Raw genomic sequence first — 8,740 nt, 5'->3', positions numbered from 1 at the left:
TATTAAGTATGTAAATGGTGGTGAAAAGTAAGTTTGGTTAACACCTACACTCGGTGGTGCTCAATTCTTAAAGGAGTACTCTCAAATGGATGACTTTAACTACCATCTATTGCTGCACGTAATGGCTTCCTGTATTTTTCAGAGCAAGCATACTACAATCAATCTATCTTCTTTTCAAATGGAAAGCCAAAAAGCGTAGCATGGACACAACTTCCTATATGTGTTCCTTAAGCTTAAAGTCAAGAATAAGATCTGAAATTGTTAGGTTCTGCAGGACCATCACTGCTGTAAATTAGCTAAGGACCATCCAAATACAGTAAGCTCTGATGTAAGTAAGCAGAGTTTGGAATACATTGCAGTGCTGGATACCGGGAGCACAAGGAGGGATTACAGAATAAGAGCATATCTTTAGGAATATATCAGTTATTCATGATGCTGTTGGCTGATTGTGGGAATTTCTTTTTTGTCTCTCCTCCTGAGCCGCTTTGCTGCTTATAATCCACGTGTGTGTGGTGGGCAAAAATCCCAAGACAGAAGAGCCTCCTGCTCTCTGCAGCTCACCTGTTTTATTCAGCCAGCTAATTTTTGTCAGAATTGCCACCACACAAAGGCTGGAAATGATAACCATCAGCTCTCTGCTTTGTTCTGTGCTGGCAGGACATGCAGCCTAGGGGAAGGGCCCATGTGAAATCCACTAATCCACAGGCCTGGGAAGGGGAGGTCTCTCTCCTCTGGCTCCCTTCATCTCTGGCTCCCTTCATCTCAGCCTCTGTTTCCATCCCATCTTGTCTTTGCAGCATGTGGGGGGAGGGAGGGGTCTTGGGTGCACTGTCAGAACATGAAATGTCAGTTCTGTTTAGAAATTCCCATCAAATCATGCTCAATGGAATTGTCTCTTCAGTATAAATTCTTTCTATTAATGATTCAGGCCTGAAATGATGTTTTGTCATATGCAGAAGAACTTGCTATTCCCTTCAAGTTGTTTGCGATTCTGGGGGAATATGTGATGAGGTTCTTAACTACATTGTGGAAGCATTTGCTTTCCATTTTGTGCCCCCTCAGGCTGTAGACAAAAAGCCTTAATTGAATCAGTCCTAGTTAAGCTCTAGAGTGAAGTAAGGAAAACCAGAAACTTCAGGTTCTGTAAAACAAATGAAAAGTCAGGTTCATTCATGTCATGGTGGGGGGAAGTTAGGGCGTTTTTTGTTAAGTGTGCATATCTAGCTTGCTTGACTTTGGCTTTATAGAATCTAGATGTCAAAACCTGGCTGAGCTCTATAATACCTGCCTTTATAACAGATTGCATCTGTTGTTGGGACCCTGTTGCACCTATTAGTTGCTGGGCTCCTAGAGTGGAATCAGAAGTCCAGATTTTGGTGAGTGTGGTTTTGCAAAAGTGCTAACTGTTCCACTCCTGGCACAGTGCAATGTCCTAGACAGTGAATTGCAGGTCCTAATTACACCAACTCTGTCCATTAAAGTTGGACTCTTAAGGATTACTGACCTTCTCCAAAGTGTACCTGTGACCCAGTTAATTCTTCCACACTCCTGCTTGCTGCAGCCAGGATTCAGTCCTACCACTTGACTGTAACTGACCTTCGCCACTGCCAGGAATATAAACCAAATTAATTTCTCAGATGACAGAATCACAGAATGGCAGAGGGTAAAATATGCCTTTTGAGGTTGTCTAAGCCACAACCCTGCTTAAAGCAGGATCAGCTGAAGCAGTGCTTTGAATGGGGATAGAACAGCCTTGTCTTCAGGTTTTCAGGAACCTATCCCAATTGGTCTGACTTTTCAAAGATAATCAAGATTGGTTTTGCAATAACATGTCTGCAATATTTCTTGAGTGCCTTCTATCAGGCTCCATGGGCTTACTGTCCATCCAACTTGTTTAAGTGTTCCCTGACCTGATTCTCCTCCAGGTAAGTCTTCCTTGTTCTGGACACTCCTACAGGCCCAGGAATTCTGAAAGTAAATCTTACCAGTAAAAACCAAAGCAAAGAAGGCATTGAGTACCTTTGCCTCTTCTGTGGTCCTTGTCACCTGGTCCTATGCCTACAGCAGAAGGGCTCATGCTTTCTGTTGTCTTTGATGGCCAACATATTCATTGGTGACATGGGCAGTGGCATTGAGTGTACCCTCAGTAAGTTCACCAAAGACACCAAGCTGTGTGGTGCAGTGGACGTGCTGGAGGGACGTGATGCCATCCAGAGGGATATTGACAAGCTGGAGAGGTGGGCCCATGACGACCTCATGAGGTTTAACAAGACCAAGTGCAAGGACCTGCATGTGGGCCAGGGCAATCCCAAGCACTGATATAGGCTGAGCAAGGACTGGCTTGAGAGCAGCCCTGAAGAAAAGGACTTGGGGGTGTTGGTGGATGAGAAGCTCAATGTGAACCACCAGTGTGCACTTGCAGCCCAGAAAGCCAAACAGATCCTGGGCTGCATCAAGAGAAGCATAGCCAGCAGGTCAAGGGAGGTGATTCTCCCCCTCTACTCCTCTCTGGTGAGGCCCCACCTGGAGTACTGCATCCAGTTCTAGAGCCCCTATTACAAGAAGGATCTGGAGGTGCTGGAATGTGTCCAGAAAAGGGCCATGAGGATGATAAGAGGGCTGGAACACCTCTCCTATGAGGACAGGCTGAGAGAGTTGGGGCTGTTCAGTCTGGAGAGGAGAAGGCTCCAAGGAGACCTCATTGTGGTCTTATAATATCTTAAGAGGGCCTACAAGAAAGCTGGTCAGGGACCTTTTAGGGTGTCAGGTAATGATAGGACTAGGGGAAATGGAACAAAACCCAGAAATGGGTAGATTCAGATTGGATGTTAGGAAGTTCTTCCCTGTGAGGGTGGTGAGACACTGGAACAGGTTGCCCAGGGAGGTGGTGGACGTTTTTAAAGCCAGGCTGGATGTGGCTCTGGGGAACCTGATCTAGTGAGGGTATCCCTGCTCATGGCAGGGGGGTTGGAACTAGATGATCCTTGAGGTCTCTTTCAACCCTAACAATTCTGTGATTCTGTTTGCTGCAGATGTGCCTGTAGTAGCCTGTGATCTGCAAATCCCTTGCTGGTTCTACTCTTGGTGGGCTTTGGCTTTCTTGACCTTATCCCTTCAAGTCAAGACAATGTTTCTGTATTCCTCCTGTGTAACTTGTCCCCACTTCTATTTCATGTCTTCATTTTTTCACATCTTGACTTTAGTCTGGAGCTCTTTGTTGACTCCTTCTGGACCACTGCCAGCTTTTGATTTTCCACACATGAGAATTTGAAAAGGCAATCACTGAAAATCAGCCAGCCTTTATGGACCATTCTGTCTAGGACTGTCTTCCTTAGCTTCCTTTGCAAGCAGATACTTGAAACAGCCTAAAGTCTACTCTCCTGATGTCAAAGGTTACTGTCCTGCTATTTCTTTATTGTAAAATGCTATTTGGGTACACTAGTTGGTCTGCTGCTTTACCTAATGATGCTTTTTTGTTGAATTTGACCCTCCAAAGTTAGCCTTTGTCAGTAGGGGCTGTAGGCTCTTTGATGCTGAGGGTTGTCCTTTTAGTTTCTGTTAGAAAGATTGAAGCTCTAATCCTCACCCATTCCCCAGTTCACATCACAGCATTTGATATGTAGGATCCACATCTTCCATTGTATCCACTTGTGCAGAAACTGCTTGAGAAGTAGCTGGAAAGTTGTGCAGCTAGGAAAAATGTTCTTTTCTTGCTAAATCCTTCAGTATTTAGAAGGCACAGTATGCCCAAGACAGGAGAGGGGGAAAAAAATGAAAAAAAAAAGTATGTTTTATACTAGCTGCAAAATAAATGCTGAAGTTAAGCTTATTAGTGTTGGGATAAGCTTGTTAATGTCTTCAGTCATATTCAAATACATCTTGGGGCTGTTACGTCAGTATTTCTAAGCCTATTGAGAAATTAATGTAGATACTTTGGTGATGATGCTTCATATTTGCTGTCTACAACTACCTGAAGGGAGGTTGTAGCCAGGTGGGGGTTGGTCTCTTCTCCCAGGAAACCAGCACCAGAACAAGAGGACACAGTCTCAAGCTGCACCAGGGGAGGTTTAGGCTGCATGTTAGGAAGAAGTTCTTCATAGAAAGAGTGATTTGCCGTTGGAATGGGCTGCCCAAGGAGGTGGTGGAGTCACCATCACTGGAGGTGTTTAGGAAGAGACTGGATGGGGTGCTTGGTGCCATGGTTTAGTTGATTAGATAGTGTTGGATGATAGGTTGGACTCAATGATCTCAAAGGTCTCTTCCAACCTGGTTAATTCTATTCTATTCTATTTCATAAATCTGTAATGTCCATGTAGTCTGATCTGTTGCATTGGTAGTCTATGTATACAATACCGTTACAAACCTAGCATTTTCTGTCCTCTTTTTGGCAGATGTCATACCTGGACTAGGGGTATTTATATTCACTGAGGGGGGGGAAAAAGAAAAGGCACCTTAAATCAATTCAGATTCATGTTAGCTTTTTCAGTATTTTCTAGGAATCTAGGCTGGATGCTGTTGCCCATTATGTGTACCTGTAAGAAGTTATTCCTAATTTTTAAAATAAGAGAGAGAGAGAGAAAGAAAAAAATATGTGAGGTGGCCTACCTGTTGTGTTTTGGGTGGTTTTGTTGTAGTTATAAAGGGCTGCCCAAAAAAGGGACGTGTGTATCAATAATTCAGGATTCTAACAGGAGAGACCTTGTGGGTTATCTTATTCTTCCCTTGCCAGTGTGGAATTTTCTTTGTACTGTTTGGAAATCTAATTACAAAATTGCTGTCTTTGCCACCATTCAGGTATTCACAGAATCACACCATCACCAAGGTTGGAAGAGAGCTCAAAGATATCAAGTCCAACCTGTCAATAGTAATTCTTTTTAATGACAAACACAATACATGAGAACTCTGCATGTGCAGCTGTGATCATGGCCTCACTTGTTTGAGGTAATGTGCAAATACAGAGGTTATGTCCTGTATGAGACCTTTGCCTTGCAAAACCTGGAAGAGGAACAAATTCAGGGAACTGAGACTCATCTTTGACATTTAACAAAATAACATCCAGATTTTTAGTTTGCTTTCACATTTTTTTGTTCTTGGAGTAAGAGGTGTCACATTTTAAGCACTGAAGCAAAGAAGGCCAGAAATTACCATTTAGAAAAGCATAACAGCTGACTTTTCATATAAATGCAATTATGGAACAAAAATGGTTAACCATAGCTCTGGGCAGCAATGAAACCTAGTTTCAGTGTTAAGAGCAACTTGTTCTTGGGAAATTGAGTATTTTTGTTCTAGGAGTGCATTCCCCTAGAGACTTTGTAACATACTTTAAGAAAGTTACTGTTTTGTTTATTTATGAAGTTACTTCAAGGGTAGCTGTGGCTGCTCAGTGTTGGCAAGAGGGAAAAAAATCACACATCACCAGGAACGAAGAAGGAATGTGAGAAGTTACAGGTGTATGAAGTGACCACCTCAAAGGAGTGGCATGGTACCCACCTTTAAAGGCAGTCTCTTGGAGCTCTTTAATAGTTTTGCCCAAGAGCCTGGACTGAAGCAGCATCTTCTCCTTAGTAATCAGGTTAAGAGATAAAGAATTTGGTCTCAACTGCATTTTTACACTTATATATATATCTAAATATATATATCTACCTAAAAATATTTCTTTGTATATAGACCTATGTGCCATAGTATAAACAAATACCTTGGGGTTTTTTAAATTATTATACATTACAATATATTCAGTGTTTAAAATAAATTCTTTATACCTGGTGACAACTTTGCAGCAAGAAATTTGATTGCAGTGTGAGCTGTAGAAGGTGGATAAACTCTTCCCTTGACCTGCCAAGGGAGAAAGATGAGTCATTAAGAGAAAAACTGTTCTGTCTTTGAGGGCAGGCTTCTGTTATCAATTCACTGCACACTGTTCATCTTCAAAACAGAATAAGCTTTTCTTTTATGTTAAAGCTCTTCACACAAATGACAGTTGACAGTCTATTTGACGAGCTAAGCATCCTAATGGTGTGACAGCTCTGGAATTCCATTTGTTTGGGAAGGAAAACTCTGTGGCAGGCATGGTGTGATGTTGCTTCAGGCATTCCCTTTTTAGATGATAAATGTTGTTGCACAGCTGTTTGCCCCATGCAAATGCACAGCTGTGCTATACTGGGGAAGTAGTATATCTCTGCAATGTTGTTCCAGTAGATGTGCTGCAGAAGTTCATAACTTTCATGTTTAGCCACCAGAGGGCAGTCTTAAGCTTCCAAGAAGAAGTTGTTCTGTTGGCTGCTTCAGGAGGCCACTATCTCAAACACTGTTACTGTACTGCGGGCAAGGACCAAAGATGAACTTTCTTTAATTATAAGGGCCTGATTGTACTTAAGTAAAAAAGATAAATAGGTCATATAATTCTTCAAATAAATCTTCTACACTGTGTTCTTTCCAGAAGCACAAATAACTCAGGTCTTCTCAGTCATAAAACAACATGATCTTAGGAAAATTTAGTTTGGAAGAGACTTCAGGAAGTCTCTCACCCAACCATCTGCTGAAACAGGGGCAGCCATAAGGTTTGAGTAGCTACCTTACCCACTTCTGAAAACCTTCAGGGATGGCAACCTCTTTTAGCAACTGTCCTTGTCCAAAATGGTTTTCTATATGCTCTGCTTGAACCTGTCTTGTTCCAATTTATGCCTGCTGTCTCTGGCCCTCATTTTACACACTGCTGTGAATCCTTAATCTTCCAGTGCACTTAACTTCTTGTTGGAGATAAAAAAAGTGTTGTCTGGCACACTGCATGCAAAAAGAAGCTGACCCCTGTTATACATCTCACTCTTCCACAGTAGAGACCCATGGTTCTTGAATTTAACTATATCAGAGCATGTGTTCCAAATCCTGTGAACTTACATATCTGTTACCAGCAATTAAAAAACCTGCCAGTTTTCATAGTATTCTATAAACAAGAATAGCTAGTAGTTCTGAAAAGTTATCAACTAATATTCTCAGATAGTTCAATATTTACCAGGGAAGTCATCACCAGTGCTAGTGCTCATTCCCTCCTGGCTTTTGTTTTGTATTGTAATAATATCTGGGCTTTCCACAATGTGAAGAACACAGCGCTTACATGAGTTAGAAGCATAGTGCTGGAAAGAAGCAATGCTATGAGTTGATGTTCTTTGAATAGCAGTTGAATAAACTTCCATGGGAAATTTGGTTTTTTCTGAACTTAAAAATGGTTCCAGGAAAGACTCGTGCCACAGCAAAGTTTCGCAGTTCTCAGGGGTAGAGAGGGATTTTATTATAGGATCACAGCCTTCTGAGTTTGCCAGTGGAAGAACAGACATGCTATGCTCTTTAGTCTGAGTTTTTGCCTTTACAAATATAGGGGGTGGGGGGTGGGGGGTGGTGGAAATGAAAAAATAAATTCTGCAACTAAGCTTGGCAGTTGTATTTACGGTCCCAGCAAAGCCTTAAAACTGTTACAATTCCTAGTAGCAGGTTCATGGAGGAGTTGATGGGGTTTTGTAAAAACAAGCAGTTGAGAATCAGTCTCTGTTGAGCTCTGTCATTGCAAATATCAATTCCAATGCTGTAGTCCTCTGAAAACCAGTCTCCTCCCAAAATGCTAGGCTGAGGTGACTGAAGATGTCTTGGTACCAACCATTAGGTGTTTCACAGTGGTATTATGGATTTGTTATTACACCTGTAGACATTCTCTACAAGGATTAAGCAGTACTGAGCAGAGCTGGCAGCTTGCTTATGCACTTTAACAGAAGCCTGATAGTTTGCTGAGTAAAATCACAAATAGAAATATTTATGAAACTGTCCAAGTGAATCAGTGAATAAAATGCTGCTATCTCTATGACAATTTCTTGGTTTGGATATATCAGACTATTATATCTCCAGTGAAGCTGAGAAAATAGAGTAAGTAGCTGTGCTGGGTTAAAGCTCAAACCAGCACAGTAGAACTCAGCAAACAAAACCAGTCCCTCTCATTTTAGAAATGTCTAGACTTTTATGTTGCAAGGAGGCATAATGCAGCTTGAATTAGCAGAAATGCCATTGTAATGGGTATGCAATGATGGAAATTAGGTCTTGCTGTGGAATACTGCACCACTTTGAATGCAGATTATCACAGACTAAGGGTACAAATAAGACTTGGGTGCAAAAACACTAAGACTTCAGAGTCAGAGTGTATTTTTCAAGTCAGATCTGCATTGCAGTTCCACCTCAAGGATAGAGAAAAGTGTCTGTTTTTTAAATTGGAAATAGTTCTGGCAGACTGAACATCCCCCAGTCAACAGACAGACATGTTTTATAAACTCTGTTTTATCACATTGGTAAGAATTTATGCCTGCAGAACTGTTACAGGACAAAGCAATGATAATTAATCCAACATCCTATCAGTTGTGTAGTAGTTTTAGAGCTACTCTACATTACTTATAGATAGCATGCCATATTTCTGGGGTAAGGCTTCTCATGTAAAGAGTATATTTTCAATATAGTTCTCTATTGTTACGCTGATTGAGTATGTCTAGCAATGCAGTAAATTATATTTCCCAACTGTGCTGGTTCAGCCTTGGGTGGGGGCCAGATGCTCACCAAAGCCACTCTATCACTCCCCTTCTTCGATGGACAGGAAAAATACCACAAGAGGCCTGTTTGTCAAAATAGTGTCTCCACCCAACATCTTGCCCACCTCTCAGCCTACTGTTGGGAACAGGAGGGAATGCTGGAATGTGAGCACTGCTGA

This window comes from Dryobates pubescens, chromosome Z (assembly GCF_014839835.1).
Source record: "Dryobates pubescens isolate bDryPub1 chromosome Z, bDryPub1.pri, whole genome shotgun sequence".
NCBI lineage: Eukaryota > Metazoa > Chordata > Aves > Piciformes > Picidae > Dryobates > Dryobates pubescens.
The sequence above is the reverse complement of the archived record's forward strand: the minus strand, read 5'-3'. Positions refer to the sequence as shown.